The sequence below is a fragment of the Oreochromis aureus genome, linkage group 19, assembly GCF_013358895.1.
Source record: "Oreochromis aureus strain Israel breed Guangdong linkage group 19, ZZ_aureus, whole genome shotgun sequence".
NCBI lineage: Eukaryota > Metazoa > Chordata > Actinopteri > Cichliformes > Cichlidae > Oreochromis > Oreochromis aureus.
The window spans coordinates 17,668,280-17,679,133 of record NC_052960.1 but is presented as its reverse complement, the minus strand read 5'-3'; positions in this window follow the sequence as shown (position 1 = coordinate 17,679,133).

The following is a 10,854-nucleotide window of genomic DNA, read 5'->3' as shown; positions in this document are numbered from 1 at the left end:
TGTTTAAATTTGACAAAATTACTTTACCAAAATTTAGACAATTTGAGAAGAATACAGTTTTTCATGTTTTGTTTTTTGTTTGTTTGTTTGTTTTTGTAGGAAGGAGATGCAGGAGATGGTAATGACGATGATGTAAGCAATCACTCTGTGAGCTTTTGTCCATTGCTTCACAAACACACATACACTTACCGACACACCGGCAAGCAGCTTTCTTCGCCAGAATAATTGCGTGCCACACCTGACTGTCAAGCCATGTCAGCGTCTCGTTAGGGCTTGCATTGGCTCTGTCTTAGCTGGTAGCATCAGGAAAGGTCAGAGTGGCAGTGTCTGCGCTGTCACACTAAGTGCAGACTGGACAGACACAAGGGACTCTGCCCTGAGTGCCTGCCTGCCAGATCCTGGGGCAGCTGTGAGGGGTCCATTCTTTTTTTGTTTTTGTTTTTTCCTACAGACACTTTAAAGAGGATTGAATCTGTTGGTTACAACTGGTTGTAAACGATATGGCAAAAAAATGTAAGTTTTAAAAATATGTGGGCACAAACAAGAGTCAAACAAACTTTCAGTATGTCTAATGGGAAATGGAATTGTTATTGTTATGGGCATGATTGTCTTTTTGGGCTTTCAATGGTTTCTTTGAACTGTTTTGTTTTCCAGAAGCTTAATGTTAGCCTGCTTTATCCATTGCAAAACCAGTTTTTATGTGTGTTTAAGATAATTCTCTTGTTGAAACACCCAATCGTGTCCAAGTTTCAACCATAAAGCTTTTGATTTGAGGTGAAGTTGCAGAATTTGGAGGAAGTCCTCCTTCTTTATTATTCCATCTACAACACACTAGCAAACCAGTGCCAGAGCATGATGCATGATACATCCACCACCATGCTTGACAGCTGGTAAAGTGCTGTTAGATATGAAAGCCTCATTTTTGTGCTGGCTTTTTCAGGTTAAAAGACATTGCAGAACCGTTAGCATCATTTAAAAAAGATTTAAGTGAGCGTATGCATATATTTGAGTGTGTATGTACACTTTTGGCTTTTGACTTTCTGCTTTAAAGATATATGCTGTACAATTCTTTCATACAGCATACAAAATATGCTGCATAGTGGTAAAATTACCAAATCAAAATAACCAGTAAGTATTAAACTAGCATCCTCACGTAATGAACTAGGACTAAGTCTGGGCTCAGTTTATTTTATACTGCTGTATCTTTAAGTCATATTTAAAAATTGTGTCCCTCACACACTTAAAGTGCTGCACACTGTCTACAGCAACTCCGACTTGCATTAGGATCCCTGAATGTGTTTTCAGTTTGAATATGATTAAAAACAAAGTGGATGAAGGCTGACAGGTGGAGAGACACCAACAGGAAACCTCGCTGATGTCTTGCCTAATGAATCCCTCTGATACGTGTCCAAACTCTTTTTGTCTTAACGGAGACAAAAAGCTAGACCCAATTTATTTCCCTCAATTGCTAGCCTTTCATTTTCTTGACTGGCGCCTGTGTGCTTATCAACTGCAGAACTATTAGCCGTATCAAATCAATGTGTTCATTGCTCTCTCTTGCCTCCATTCCTCTCATCTTTTTTTCTCCTCCCATCCCTTCCTCCCTCTCCCCTCCTCTCAGTCACTCTTTTTCTGCCAGACAGGTCAGATATTAGAAACCTGTATTATCAGGTCCTCCCAGGATGCTGGTGGAAAAGTTGATTTGCAACGCCCGATTGAATCTAGTTATCCTTCATCCCTTTCCAACCCCCAGCAAGCTGCCCCAACAGACAGGAGCCCAATGGCCTATCTACACTGAGATGCCAAGGAATAAAAATATCTATCTATAGAAAGAGGGGGAGGAAAGCAGGGAGAGAGGAGACAGAGAGAGAAATGAAGAGAGGGACTGAGTGTCGGCCCACATGTCACAGATTTGGACAGCTCATGGGAGGGGGTGGTGTAGTCCTTGCCTCTTCCCATTCCAGCTCCAGTTCCATCCCCTTTGTAAACCTTTATCTACTAGCATTATACAGCCATTTATCAGTCAGCAAACAAAACATGTCACACCCCTCATCCTCAGTCCCACCAGCTCACGCCACACACACAGACACAGAGACAGTGTAAAGCAAACCTTTCAGACAAAGTTAGTCAAACGCCTGAAACCAGGCAAGCAGAGCAAAGGTCACAGAGGACATCCATTAAACAATTGTAACTTGCTCTAATTGAACCCAGCAAGTGATAAAGGAAAATGGAGAAAAGAAATATTTATCTGTTGACTGGGCTGCCACGACTGAGTGGCCCTCAGTGGCACAAAGAGAGCTATTGTGGCTTTATCTTGGTAAATAGAGGGAAAAGTGAGCATTGGCTGCAGAAGCAGGGATGAAGGAAAGACAGAGGAGCTGGAGAAGAAAAAGAGGGAAAAAGATAGAAGTGGGTACACTGACTGATGAGGAGAGTGAGGAACTGTGGCTGGTGAAGTAAAAGGAAAAGGATACACAGAGTGGCAGGAGAGGGCAATAGCTCCAGAAATGTTGCCTTCATTAAGAGGCAGTAGGATGGCGGATATGGGGTGGGGGTGCCCGATTTGTGAATGCAATTACTGTAGACCTCCCAAGTCCCACTACCGAATTGAATCAGCACAGTGGTGGCAACTCGAGTGCCTAATTTCATTCTGTCTGCCGTCCATTCAGGAGACAAAACGGACAATTAGAGTAATGACGATGGCAGGTGTCCTCACATAAAGAGGTGTCACCGAAAAACTTCTTTGCAAGAGTGATGACTATGACAAGCAAAACACTGAGTTGCAAAGAAGTAACTAGTTTAGAGATCTGTACACAGCTACAGCAACACAGCCAAAGATGTAGAAGGACAGCTGTCAATGGAGAAGCAGATGTCAGCGGGCCAGGAATCCGTTATTTGGACAGGGCTTAGTGAAGTCTTGTCTTTTGACTTTAATCTCAAACAGAGTTGCTCCCTTTAACAAATTCTCCCCCGAGGGACCTCTTTAAGATATTGGCACGGGTCTACCTGCAATTAAAGCCACCAAAACAAACTCCATTACCACCAGCATGTCTTTGGGTTTTCCTGCAGATGCCTACTGACATCCAAGCCAAACGATGTTTGACTTTTAGGGCTTGGAAACTTTTAATGGAGTTCATTTTGCAATCAACCTGGCTGGGGAAGCCAAGTGAACTCTGACTTTGCCATATTGATCTGGCCCAAAGTGTTTACTGGCTGAGGTCACCAGAAGCCCTTCTGCAGCCTGCAAAGGGGTCAATAATGTCAATACAGTAAATTAGGTAATTCTGCTGTAAAACATCCCAGGATGGTCAATTTCCATTTTAGAGAACTTTATATGTGTGACATGCAATTACGTCCACACGTCAACATGTCAAGTTGTAACACACTTCCAGAAGACAGAGAGAGATTGAATCTGGACCATGCAGAAGGATGTATATCTAAAGGGACCGATCTATAAATAAACAAATCGCCTTTTGTCAAGTCCAATGATATATCACTCCCCTATAGAAAACAGAGGATTAGTGGCATTTAACCCTTTAGACAGACTAGGGTCAGCTGGAGTTGAGAGCAAATGAAGTGTACTTATACAGAATTTATAGCTGATGTCTCAAAGACCTTCAAACAGAAATCGCTTCAAATAGTTCAAAGTCATGTCAACTGGCACACTTGACTATTGGAAGCCTGTAAACATACAAACAAAACACAAATGGAAGAAATGGGTGCAAATTCCTTTTGCACATCCAAGAAACACACGATGCACCGTCTGAAGGTCCTCTTCCTGGAAATTTTAACCATCAGGCACTTTATTTCCTGCACTCTGGTGCATTTTTATTCGCCCATTTGTGCCTTTTCTGGACTAATTTATTGAGAAAGTGCTTTTATTTATGTGAAGGAAACACAAAAATCAAGAACAGAGTGACAATTTGAAGGCTACCAGACATTCTATATTTATCCTCCTGTGGCTGACTTTTCACATTTTCTACTATTCATGATTTTGTTGTTTATTTGAGAAAGACACTGCTTTTAATGCATGTGGCATGTAGCATTTACATCAATAATAAATGAACCCATTTTAAGTATGTGATAAAGCTATGAATTCTAATAACTTGGGTGTTTAATAAAAAATTGTGTATATGTTTAAAACTTGTTGTACATTTAACATTTACATTATGATTAATTAGTCAGTAAACCTCTGTTATTGAAATGATTGCAAAACAATCCCAAATCATCACTCCTCCATCACCGTGCTTAACATTTGATATGATGTGCTGCAATGTTCTTTTAGAGAGAAGAGCCTTCTCCGGGCAAACCTTCCATCTGACCTTTGGGTGAGTTGGCTGGGATGGCCACACTCGGAAAGATTGTGGCATTGTGTTAACACACACCCAAATGCTCCTGACTAGCAAAACTTCTGCTTTTATAGAGCTGCTCACACTTGCCAGTGATCAATTAATCAAGTGTATTTGATTAATACACTTGACTAATCAAATACACTTGACTGCTCTTAACTGCTGTGGAAGCAATAAAGCTGAAACCTTTCTTAATTGCACATATAAAAAAAGAACCACAAATGAAGAAAAAAATACCAACAAAACTTTATGAAGCAGGTTTACTTTATTAACACAAACTGGGCTTCAATAGGGTTGAAATAGGTAGGCTGTATAGGCTAGATATAATGTATACTCCCATATTCTTGCTACATAGCAAAAGAAACAGAGCTGCAGACTTGAATAAAGTTGTGCTGGGGTTCAAAGTTCACAAGCATATTCCACACATATCGAGTACAAAACAAGTTGCCGTGCAATGAGTGTGAAGAGTTCCTTTGTTTCTAATGGGATTTTCAGCTTCACAATGTGCACTATTGTAGGTGAAGGTGAAGGCACTTTGCAGAGCTTAGAGTTTAAAAATCAAAAGTATAGTTAACTTTTCGAGCACATTCACAGTCCAGTTTCGCATGACTCAAGTCTCAAAGTGTGCAGAAAGGGTTTTTATACGAACCTTTGCAGACCTGAATGGATAACTTGACTTTCATCTCCAACACATGAATGCAGCAAGCATGAATTAGCCTAAAGTGCCCATTTAAATTAACATCTCCAGGCCATCGTTTTTGTTTAATATTTTAAGTCTGTGCTTAAGCTGTGTGCTTCTCTCACTAAGGTCTCAAAGGCAGTTATACAACACTTTCATGGTTGTGGCAGCTTATGTTCCAATCCACAAGGCCACGTGAATCAAACAAAAACACTCTAATAGTTATTATAACTCCCGTTAATGTGCTATAGAGTGAAGAACAGGCAGTACTCTGTATTGTACTTGACTGCAGTATTTAACTGCAGTCAGTTTGTTGTGTTTTGTTTCGCTGTGCTGCAAAAGTGCAGGGAAGGCCTCTTAGTCTTAGAAAGTAAATGATTGAAACATCAGTCATGTGCTGTAAGGTCATTGAAAAGTCATCATTTGTGCTTGGGAACAAAGAGAAACAACAATAGCAAACACACACTCCGGGGAGCACACAGCATAATAGGCACTTGAAGGCATACAAAGAGGTAAAGAGCAAGAAACACTGAAAATAATTTACATCAAAAATCTACGTGAAATTACACAACAAAATACAATAATCACCATAAAGAACAGGAAATAACTTCTGTTTACTATTTTATACATAAAAATTAGAAAGCCACTTGGATTTTTTGTCTGTGAATGATTCATGGCATTGTTTTTGTCATCTAGGAGCTAGATTGATCTGTATTACATCTATCCCATTTCTCTCCACCTTCAAAATTGTGCTGCAACTGTGAGAAAAATAAAGACAGAAATAAAACAAAAGTGCCACAATTTTCTGAAAGCCAGCGGTGGGTATTGGCGAAGCTAACAGTTGTATGGCTTGTATAATCATAGGAAATGGTGGAAAGGTGGACATAAGCATCAAGCTTCTGTAAAACACTCGAGACTGACATCGCACCAGGCACTCTGAGATGGAGGTCCTGGTAGGGCCTATTGGCTGATACCACAGGGGAAATAAACTGTCTAAAATAGGCACAAGAGCAGGAAATGGATTTTATTGGAGAACTAATCAAGGGGGGCGTTTTAGTGGGGCACAATTTAGATTTTGATTGGATTCCTACTGAAGTTTAGGTTATCAATGCATCTCATACTAGGGGCTGTAATTTGATCTTTCAAGTCCACGCGGTGGGCATGATGTATATCCTAGTGCATGGCCCATGACTGCTGTGCATGTGTCTGTTACAGCTTACAGGTTATGATTATACTGACTATTGTGGCTCAAGACTGAATATTTACAGTTTGATAGCGTATAAAACAGCCCAGCAATTATTCTTGTTCTTAATCTCGAAAAATATTATTAAGCAAGTTCCTTGAAGTGAACAGTTGATGAGAAAAGTGGAGACAGTGAAGCAAGTATCATCATTTCATCATCATTCCTATAACCACTTGAGGGCTTTGCTACCTGAACATGAACAGATGCTGCATTTGAAAGCTGCTGTGATTCTTTACAGAAAGGTCTTGTTTTGAAGTTCAGGTTTAGATTATCAGATTAGTCCCCCAATTAAACGATATCTGTAGGAAGGGGAAAAAAATCATTTTACGGATGCCTGACATGTACAAAAGAACAAGAAAGTGTCGAGTACAAATGGCAATTAATGAGCTCACAGTGACATGTTTAAAGATCAGCAGAACCATTTTGCTTTCCATAATAATTAAACCAGAAAGACTTTTATCGAGTCTGTCTTTTAATCAGGATTTCTCATTGCTGACTTTAATCAATGAAGATTCACTGCAGCTCAGGGGAAGCAGTAATTTTATTGACTGACTCACTTATAATTGTAAAATTAAAAATGTAGCATTTTTTTTAATTAAATAAGAAAAACACACTGGAAATGTTTTTTCCCTAATAATCTGTGAAAGTGAATTTTGATGCAAGCATTTGTTTCTTTATGATTTGTTACTGATGCTCCAAAAACATGTCATTTTCCTGTGTAGCCCCAAGGTGAAAAGGTTTCTGTTACGGCTATGACTGATAAAAACACTGCAGGCATATAGTAAAAGAGAATCATACAGCATATAGCACCTTAAGCTACTTTCTGTGGATCCAATTCTGTGGCATGCTGGATTTTTAACTTCCTTCTTGTGTGTGTTTCTTCACTCTGCACTCTAATTATCAGAAACTATAAAAGCTTCAAACATGGGTTTGTCAGTATGGTAGCTCGAATTGTCCATGTTGGAAAAGTAGCGATAATTTAATCTGAAATTGCATAAATATGAATCCATGCCAGATTGATGAGCCAGTGTTACACCAGTATGTATATATGTATGCAAAATGTAAAACTTCTACACACTCTGCAAAGCTGTCCAGTGGGCCAGATTAGACCTGTGGTAGGCCACAGTTGGTTCATTTTTTTTATAATCACATTTAAAATGACTTTTTTATCAACAATGTACTCAGAATAGCTCATTTTGCCTTAGTAGTTCTCTTTCAGCCTTGTGAAGGATAAATATAACAGTCAAAATCCAGCACAGCTTGGCAGTTGGAGACAATAATTAAAAACTGAATAAGCAATGAATTGGCAGTTACCAAACAATGTAAATGCACATCTGTGAACAGTGTGTAGTGAGTTCACTTTCATTTGAATATTGGCTTCCCTCTTTAGTTGTGCCATACCGTCAGGTGTTATGAAAAGTGTTTTTTTTATCGAATTCGACATCTGGTGTGCTGACTAGCAATATCTGAACCCAATTTAGGTTGTAATAATGTTGGCAAGCAAACAGCATTCAGTTCAGGTTTTGTCCAAAGAGGTGCGTTTCGCCAAACTGTTGGTGGACTGGCCTGTTACTCAGCGTGCGCTAGATCCACCCTGCAGGAAGTCTTTATAATAATAGTTGGTGGTTTAGAAATTCTGAAAATAAAGTGATGATCTATGGTATTGTGCAAAAGTCTTGAGCTACTCCCCATTTATTTCTATTTTACTAGGAAAATGGGAAGTATAGTGATGTATTGAAACATCTGCAAACATATATTGAAATGCAGTATATAATGCAAAGGCAGAGCTTCTTGAAGAACATCACAAAGCTCTTTGGATGTTGGCTGACCTGTTACCACTGATTTTCAGTCTAGTTCTGGTGTAATTTGGCATACAGCAGCCTTTTCTCTGTTTCTCTTCCTTAAGAATGGCTTCTTGACAGCAACCCATTTCTAATGAGTCAGTAAATGGATCAACTTAAAGGCCAGATACATCTTTCAGGTCCTGTGTCTGGTCTTTGCTATGTTTTTTTCTTATTTCATAAGGTTGTGATTTTCACTCTTCATCTGCCTCTAAAGATGCCACTTCTTCTTTTGTTCTCCACTTTTCCACCTTCCTCAGATTTTGTTAAGGGCACACTGCACACCACTTTAAGATATGCCACATTTTAAGTAAACTGGTCATTGGGTATCACCTTGTTGTTGTAAAAATACAACTATATGCCTGTGAGATTTAAATAAATTATCTGTGTGTTGGGTTTTGGGGTTGTTTTTTTTTTCTTTTATGACAGTCTGATAGTAACAAAGTGTCTAAAGGTGCTATTTAAATTTGGTTTTTAAAGCTAAGCTGTCTGTTATGTGTAGACAAATACTGATTCGTCCATTGAGTTAGGTGCCTTTTTCATGCTTGAGTGACTCATAGGTCAGTTTTAAGTGGCTTAACAAATAAAAAGAACATTACTCTGGAAATGGCCAGGTGCAGGGATGGATTGGAAATTAGTAAAAAAGCAGCCAGTGTCCTTTAGAAAGTCTGGGAGTATTACTCAAGAGCAAGAAAGTATGGATCCTGGGAAGAAGAAATGAGGGGTGGCTCAAGACTTTTGCACATGACTGTAAATCTAAAGTAAACTTGGCTTGTGGAGATTTTGTGTTGTGCAGTTTTCTTTAAGATGCGAACATTTTTCTTTTGACACTGAAAAATACTCATAATATCCGGTTATGCTGAGATAAAGACCAGAGACCTTTAAAAAAAACATGCAACATTCTAATCCCGTTTAAGTTGCAGCCAACACAGACCAGAGCCAAAATATCATCAAAACCAGGCAGCTTTGATGCCCGGGCCAAGACTTTAAAGACAGAGGAATGTGGTAGTGGGGGCTAGTGCCAGGTGTACAGTATAATTAGGCCTGAGTCAAATTATAAAGCAGCATATAAAATATGATGTTACTGATCAGCAACATATTTAAAATATGTTAGTGTTACTAAGCTAGCAGATGCTCAAGAAAGGAGTGAGAGAAACCATATCAGCTAACAATAAAGTACGAAGGGCCAAACAACTTGTCTGCTCATTAAATGCATGGCACTTGAGTGATCCATGTGCGTAAGAAACAAGTGTTCCATGGAAGTCGTCAACACTTCAGACCAGTATCAACTGGATAATGACTTGTATATTTCAAAAGGAGGAGACTTGTGAAGCAGGCGTCAAGTCTTCAAAAGCACAAACTGACCCAAACTGCTTTTCACGGCTTGACAGCTCACTCAGTGTCCACACATTTCCATGCAACTATTCCCATGTGCGGTGCATTTGTGAGATTAAAAGCACTTCAACGCAACATGCAATGTTTGCATGTGAATAGGAGCCATACAGGCAGTGTCACATCACTTATCTTTTGTATAAAACTGCGGCGTTCCTCTTGTCAGCTGCAAATAAGCCCATTGTATCCCGCTGATAAAAGGCAATCAAACAAAGTATATAATTGTGAAGTCAAGCATTAATTGCCTGTATAACTACCGCCTAATGCTGAAATAATTAAGAATGTCTCTTACTGGGGACTGGCAATGCAATTATCACCTTGATGACTGTGCCATACAAAGACATTCAGAAGAGAGACGGAAAACGAGCGAGAGGCAAATAACTAAAATGACGAGGATAATACAATTAGAACATGGCTGAGGGGGGGAAGAAACAAAGGGGAGACAGCCTCAAGGCTTTTTTCCAGCAGGGTTGCCATGTCTACACACTTCATTTGCATCCTTATAATGTCACAATTATGTTTAATAAGCTTCCAGAGCTGTTCAAAAAGCTTGTGGAGCCCTTACATAACCGTTTTAATATTTTTTATTTCCAACAGTACGTTTAATATCTGCAAAATATCTGCTGCTTTGGAGTTTGTCTTCCTCCACCCACCAAAGTCAACTTTAAAAATAATTCAGAGTTAAGTGTCAAACAATGCTTCACTGTACTACTTAAACCTTCATCTTTCTGATTTACTGCATTACAACTGCGACCAGTATGCTCGAAGGTGTGACATAATGTCCACTAAAGCAGGTGCCATTATTAACTACACCTACATTACAGGTGCTGATATATACATTAGTGGACACACGACCATCTATAGGAGAACGGGCAATGTTCTTTTCCTCATCTTGCATTATTAAAGGTGCAGATCAAATGAAACATTCAACAGATGATATGCTGCTTTAATATTCATAGAAATGAACTTTATATTAGCGAACACATTTTTATGGGAAGTAGACTGGAGGCCACTGATTAAATTTCATTGTTTGATCACTATGCAAGGACATTAAGGGGTATTACAAGGACTAGCCAGTGCCCCCTTTAGCAAACATTTAGGGCCAGTGTGCAAGGCTGCATGACTTGAACAGGGCACATCATGAGATTACAATACTTAGATACGTTTCAAAAATGGAAAACACAGTATTTTAATGCAGTGCCTCAGACATTTCTGCATGAATAAAAGCAGGAGGTGCGGTGGAAATATGTAAGTCACAGCATGTCTGAAAAAGCAGTAATACATATTCATGTATTTACAAGCAAAGATATCACCTAAGGCAATCATGATTCTGTAAATATGAATAAATCA